The sequence below is a fragment of the Scyliorhinus torazame genome, chromosome 5, assembly GCF_047496885.1.
Source record: "Scyliorhinus torazame isolate Kashiwa2021f chromosome 5, sScyTor2.1, whole genome shotgun sequence".
Taxonomy (NCBI): domain Eukaryota; kingdom Metazoa; phylum Chordata; class Chondrichthyes; order Carcharhiniformes; family Scyliorhinidae; genus Scyliorhinus; species Scyliorhinus torazame.
The window spans coordinates 142,708,716-142,715,943 of record NC_092711.1 but is presented as its reverse complement, the minus strand read 5'-3'; the positions used below and the strand labels follow the sequence as shown (position 1 = coordinate 142,715,943).

The 7,228-nt window shown below is 42.6% G+C and overlaps 1 long non-coding RNA gene across 1 annotated transcript in view; it reads left to right on the top strand.

The window, feature by feature from the left end:
* LOC140419927 (uncharacterized) overlaps positions 1 to 7,228 on the top strand; it is a 378,337-nt gene that overhangs the window by 237,694 nt on the left and 133,415 nt on the right. The window lies entirely within an intron of this gene.

Here is a 7,228-nt window from a genome sequence, read left to right as displayed (position 1 = left end):
TTAAATGACAAATGGGGTATGATGGTGCAAGACAAAAGGCATTGATAATGACACAAGTAAAGAAACAAAAGCTAAGTCTGCAGGAACTATAATGACATTACCCAATTGTGTGAGGGGGTAAAAATAGGATCTTGTATGAAAGATGTGTTATGAACCCAGTTGAATTAACTGAACGGGAAGATCCCAGACTGGAACCCTGGCTCAAAAGACTGTAACCGTTATTTTTTTAAATAAAAGGTGGAGGAATAGAGTCACAGTATCACTGAAGTTTTAATAAGAAAAAAACATTTCGTAAACATGAAAAAATTGGATAATACAACATACCTTTCTTCCCCTAATCTTAACAATTACACAGATTTTAGGATTAACACTGATTACAAAACGCATTAATCTACAATTATCTCAACACAAAGTCCCTTTTAAGCACACAAGACTGGGAAAATGCACTCTCCACTCTGAACCCCAAGTGAATGTTTGTGTATTCCTCCTCTCAATCCCCTCAGATGACTGTCACATGAGAGTTTCTAAACTCCACTCCCAAAAACAAGCTTTAAAATCTTCTCTCATAACAATGCTTTCCCTTGGCATTTTGCTTCCGAAATCGAGACCAGGTTTTCTAAATGAAACTTTTAAACAAAGCTTCTGCTCCACTTTTAACAGCGAATGCAGTCCAGGATTTTACACCAACCCCTTTAGATTTATTTGTCTTGACTGCTGTGCAAACTGTTCACACTTGCTTTAACTCTCTATTCCCACTGTATTAAAATGGCATTAGATGTTTGTTTTAACTTTGAAGGCTGAGGGTGGCATGGTGGTGCAGTAGTTAGCACTGGCGCTTCACAGCGCTGAGGACCCGGGTTCGATCCCAGCCCCGGGTCACTGTCCGTGTGGAGTTTGCACATTCTCTGTGTCTGAATGGGTCTGATCCAAAAACCCAAAGATGTGCAGGTCAGGTGGATTGGCCACCCTAAATTTCCCCTTAATTGGAAAAAATAATTGGGTGTTTTAATTTTATTTTTTAAAAACTGCTATCCCATTTTAAATCTGGTTACTGGAATTGTCTCTAATGCAGAACACTGTTTAATCTTCCTTGAATTCTTCTGAAAGATACCTTGGTCTCTGTTCACTACTTAGACTTCTTGGACACTTCTCTTAATTTCTCTGGTTTCCTTAACAAGCAGCTCTTTAGATCTCTGCACTTGTTTTCTTAACCATCATGTCATGCCATGGCTTTTCTTCTCGCAAAGCTGAGGGAGATGGTCCCTCTCTAGCCTTCTAAACCAACTGCTTCTGGCAGAGCTATGAGAGCTGCCTGCTCTCTCACTAATCTCCAACTGCCATGAAATTAATTGAACTAAAATTTAAAAGCTTTACCTTTTATAAGACCCCAGTTTCTGGACAACACCTACATGCTTGTGCCTTTTATTTATTCTTCATGAGTAGCCCTCTTCCATCATGAATCTAACTATAGGGTCTACCCTTCCAGACAGAAACATTAAATTAAACACACTTAAACCTATACCTTATTTCTAATGTTTACCAATACAATATTAATTTCCCTTAAAACTCCCTTTGTTTTCCCAACTGCCACTGCTGACAGTGCAGTACTCCCTCAGTACTGCATTGATAGAGTCAGCCCAGAATTTGTTCTTCAGGCTCTGGAGTCGGGTTTGAACCTATAACCTATGAGAAATCTTAACTCTTTACCCGTCAGTCTGGCCTTAATAAAACTCGAGATGGATTTGCAGGCATAGCATTAGTTATTTTTATTTGACTTGCAAGTCTGACTCGTTTCACAGAAACCTAGGACACAACTAGTCTCCTAGCTATCCAGAATCGAGTGATTCTGTAGAACAAATAAATCTCTACTGATACATTCAAATGGCATCAAGTTTCACATACACGATTCCCATAGGTCATCCTATACCCCTCCTGACCTGGCCAGGCATCCTAATTGGCTCACTTCCCATCCCTTCCTCTGGCCCCCTATTACCCAGCATCCTTTTCTCCTCCTTAGCTGGACACCCCTCCCCCTTGCTTTGCCATGCATTCTGAAATCCTTTGTCTGTGAACTAACCTGAATTCGACCCGCCTACATCTACATTACAGTAACTAATATCTTTAAAGTAACTATTTTATATCATATTCTTCACCTGTTGGCTCGGACATAAGAGTACTAACCACTGAACCAAATCTGATGCCTAATACCATGTCTCAGTTCTGTTTTTCATGGGTGTGGTGGTGTTGATTCTTTTGATAAAGCTTTTTGATCTTGAGCTGTATTTGACTTGATTTCTCACTTGGAGATTTTGACCAGTTGTTTGGCTGATATGATGTTATAGATAAATTGTTTGAGATATATTTCTCCATGTTTAAGAAATCAAATTTATTGCATTTTAAAAATCTGAGAGCCTAAAACCAGTGGTTTTAAAAATCTGAGAGCCTAAAACCAGTGGTAAAAAAAATCAAGTTTACTGAATATTGGAAACAAGTTAGAAATTAAAAGCAATTTTAATTTGTACGTATGGACTAATTTGTATCTAAAACTTGATTTCAAAACTAAGTGAATAAACAGTAACTTACTCAAATCATTGCTGATATTAGCTTATAATCAACACCGAGGTGGAGGCAGAGAAAGCTGTAGGGTTTTAAAAGGGGATTAAATGTTGACATGTGGGGTATAAACTGAATAAATACAGCACAGGAACAGGCCCTTCGGCCCTTAAAGCCTGCACCGGTCACGAAACCACCCTTGGCCAAAACCCTCAGCACTTCCTAGTACCATAATCCTTTGAGGGGAAACATATTTTTTGTCCCAGTTACTAATTTACATTCATGTGATATGTTTTGTATTTGTGCCACTGGTGTGTGAGTTTAAAAATTTTTTTTGAAATGTTGCTTCTGATTTTGTCCATTGTATTTTTGCATACCCTGTGAACTGTTAGTGGTGAATGCAATGCAAACTGGGTGTTATTGATATTGGCGGGCCTTGTCTGTGTTACGTGTTAGTTATTTGCTGTAATTTTTCTGCTGCAGGCATCTGTATGCAAACTGTATTGCTGGTGTGTATTTATGTATTTTAAATCTGTTGTTTGAATGCTTTTCATGTTTGTGGCTGTCCATGATACCTGGTGTGTGTGTGGATGTCAAGAAGCTCCCCAAAATAGCAAATCCAGACATAATGAAAAAGGTGGCAAGCTGTGAAGCTTAATATACTAGGCAACAAGTGCAAATAAATTGAGGCATCAGGTAGACTGATCTCATTAGTGTCTAAAGTCAAATTAAAATAATTTGCATGTTAAATTTACCTCCATCAGATGTGCATTAGAAATGTTGACTCGTCACACGTCTGAAATTTCAATCATGTGCACAGATTTTTGCAAAATCATAAATCCAGTAGAGAGCTCAGGAGAGACATTGCCCAGGGAGTAGTTACAAATGGGAACTTGCCACTAGTAGTTAGGGAGATTTGTTTAGATGCAACTAAAAGGAAGCCAGGCAAGCACGACTGAGAAATGAGTCAGGAGGGAGAAAGAAATTTTGCTGATAGGGTGGAAGGAGGCGCATAAATGCCAGCATATACCAGTTCACAGAATATTTACAGTGCCGAAAGGGCCATTCGGCCCATTGAGTCTGGAAAAAGTCACCCCACTCCCCTGCATTATTCCAGTAACCTTGCACATTCATCCTTTTCAGATAGCAGTCCACTTCCCTTTTGAATACCTCAATCAAGCCTAACTGAAAGAACAGGTCCACAAAAATTATAATCCCTGGATTATTACCCAAACCACGTGCAAATTGGCATAGGAATGAGAGAATTAGGGAATAAACAAGTGGTAGAGGGGTTCCATTTCATGGGGCACTGGCCATCTGTACCGTTGGGATGATCTCCATCTGAACCAATCTGAGACCAGTGTTCTAATGGAAAGGATAAATAGGGTGGTTACAAGGACCCTGGAACTGCAGCTAGTGGCAAAATTGCAAGTATACTGGTTAAACCAAAAGAAAATAATCAACAAGCAAATAAAGCATCAGTGCTGAGAGACAGGTTAGGGGGAATAGTCCAGTTATGAGTCCTATATACTAATGTACAGAATGTAAGAAATAAACTAGAGGAGATGCAGGCGCAAATGCAAATTGAAGATTATGATGTAGTTGTTATTGCAGAGACATAGCTGCAGGATGGTCGGGACTGGGAACTAAACATACCTGATTATAAAGTTTCCAGGAAGGGCAGGGAAGATGGCAGAGTGGGCGGAGTAGTCTTACTGATTATATTCTCCCTCCCCATTGAGGTGAAAGTATTTCTAATGAGAGGAAAGCATCCAGTGGAGACCATGTGGCTGGAACTGAGGAACAAAAAGGATCTAAAACTGTAATCAGTATTGTGTATCAATCCCCTGGTGTGGTGATATGCGCATCGGCATATCTATGTGTAACTGTATGTAGATGTATGTATATATTTGTATATAACAGCACCAGTGTACACAGCCACTGACCAACACATGTGGGGACAGTTATGACCTCCCGCCAGCAGGTGGAACCAGACACCCATACAGACATACATATATATATATATATATATATATGTATACACACACTCACGCGCGCGCGCACACACACACACACACCAGGGGCCGGACAAGATGCAGCCACTTGGCAGTAGGACGGACAAGGGGACATTCATCTCCCACCTTAGTTTCACAGTAATCTAGACAGAGTTTTTTTTTTTAAATTTAGAGTACCCAATTCATTTTTTCCAATTAAGGGGCAATTTAGCATGGCCAATCCATCTAGCCTGCACATTGTTGGGTTGTGGGGCCGAAACCCACACAGACAGGGGGAGAATGTGCAGGCTCCACACTGACAGTGACCCAGAGCTGAGATCGAACCTGGGACCTCGGCGCCGTGAGGCAGCAGGGTTAACCCACTGCGCCACCGTGCTGCCCTGACCTAGACAGAGTTGTTTGTACATAGAAATGCATGGTTACCATCCAGCGGGTCAAGAATAAATACTTATAGTAATCATATCTTCGAGTTCTATGTGTACTGTCATGATCAGGGAAGCCATAGAGCACAACACCTGGTAGCAGTTCTGCAGTGTGTAGCCACCTAAATTGGCCAACTCCTGATTTAAAATGGCGAACGGCAAAGGCTGAAGGGAAATTCAGCCAACGCCAGCAGGAACCAGCAGGTGCAGGTTTGCTGTGTATTAAAACTCTGCAAAAGCCCAGACAGCATCGATACCAGCGGCCATCAGCATGATGATAATGTAGCAGCCATCTACATTCTAATGAGCAATCCCCGGGAACAATAGCAACATTTGGGACACATAAAACTAAGCCAGACTGCCCGGCGCCAGCAGGAGCCAACACAAAAGAGGTTAACGGACACCTCAAGACCGCCCATCGATCAGGGAAACGCTCCAGTATTGGAGAAATCGAACCAAGCGATTGGAACAAAGTCCAATCACCTAGAACCAGGTACAGGGTCCACCCCGAAAGACGGGATGCCCCTGGGGACTATAAAGTTAAGCCCCCAAGTTCAACTCGCTCTCTTCGTCCTGCCCGGGTCACCCAGCAATGCGAACCAACCTTGACTGTGACCGGTGCAGTGACCACCGAAAGAAGTAAGTCTTAACTTAATGCTCGCTACGAGATAGGCGCTCCTAGCTACCAATCTGTACCAACTTCGAATCCCGCAGACTCAGAACCCGAACGAAAGGCTATTTGTTCCCCTGACCTGGTGGGCCAGTCCGAAGTTAAGTATAGGCCTGTTAGTTGTAGAAGTAGCTTAGACGTAGAATTTGTGCATGAGTAGCGATTACTGTGCATAATAAATGTGCTTTGATTTGAATCTTACTAATCGGTGTATTGAGTTATTAATCATTACTTGGACTTGAACCTCGTGCCGGTACCTGGCGACTCGAGAGCAAAAAGGTAATAAAACAGAGCAATTGAACCAACCGAAAAGTTAGCAACAAGTGTTGGGTCATAGAAATGCAGAAATTAGGCAAGTGTGTAGCAAAGGCAGAGTAGTATTAATGGGGAATTTTAATTTACACATAGATTGGGAGAGGTAGACAAGCACCTGTCAGAAAGGTAGTGAAATTCTGGAATGTGACCAGGCGAGTTTCCTGCGGCAATATGTTCTGGATGCAACAAGGGGACAGGCAGTATTAGTTACGAGTAATGAACCAAATTTAATTAGTAGCTGAACTTCACAAACATTTATCAGATAGTGATCACAACATGATTGAATTTGTAGCGTTTGAAAGTGAAAAACATGATTCAGTACTAGAATTTTAGACTTGGGTACGGCTGACTTTAACAGGATGAGACTGCATGGAGCACAAGTGGCTAGCACTGTGTCTTCACGGCGCCTGGGTCCCAGGTTTGATTCCCCGCTGGGACACTGTCTGTGCGGAGTCTACACGTTCTCCCCCTGTCTGTGTGGGTTTCTTCTGGGTGCTCCGGTTTCCTCCCAAGTCCAAAGACGTGCAGGTTAGGTGGATTGGCCATTCTAAATTGCCCTTAATGTCCAAAAAGGTTAGGTGGGGTTATTGGGTTACGGGGATAGGGTGGAAGTGAGGGCTTAAGTGGGTCGGTGCAGACTCGATGGGCCGAATGGCCTCCTTCTGCACTATGTTCTATGTATATGTATAATACAACTTCCTACACAAGGAACCAAAGTTTAGTGCTGATTCTCTGCTACCATGTTAATTCTAAATTATGTCTGCAGAGGAAGCATTGGTCTCAAGCTGAACTGTACCTTGAACACGTTTATTTCTAAATACAGCAAAGGAAACACAGTCTCCCAGTTTCTCGCCCTACCCCCGACCCCATCCCACCCCTCAACGCCCAATTCTCCTTCCCTGAAGGTGTTGCTCTCGGGTTCAGTTTCACTCTCACCTATTGCCCTCCTCAATATGTCACCCAGGTGTCTAAATTTTTATACCTGAAATTAACAAACTGTTTTGCTAACGAGGGGCGTCACAATCCAGTGACTACACATGTTTACTTTGTGTTCGGCTGACGTCAGTCCCCCCCTCACCACTTTCCATCCCAGTGGCAGGAATTTGGAGACTGGGCTCCGGATGGGTAATGGCGGCCGCAGCTCCCACAATTCCGTGCGCGTTAGAAAAATCGCTCTATCCACTGCGCGGTTAAGTGGCCGCGGACTGCGCATGTCCTAGGGACAAGGTAGTCTGCGCATGTGCCAGCTAGCG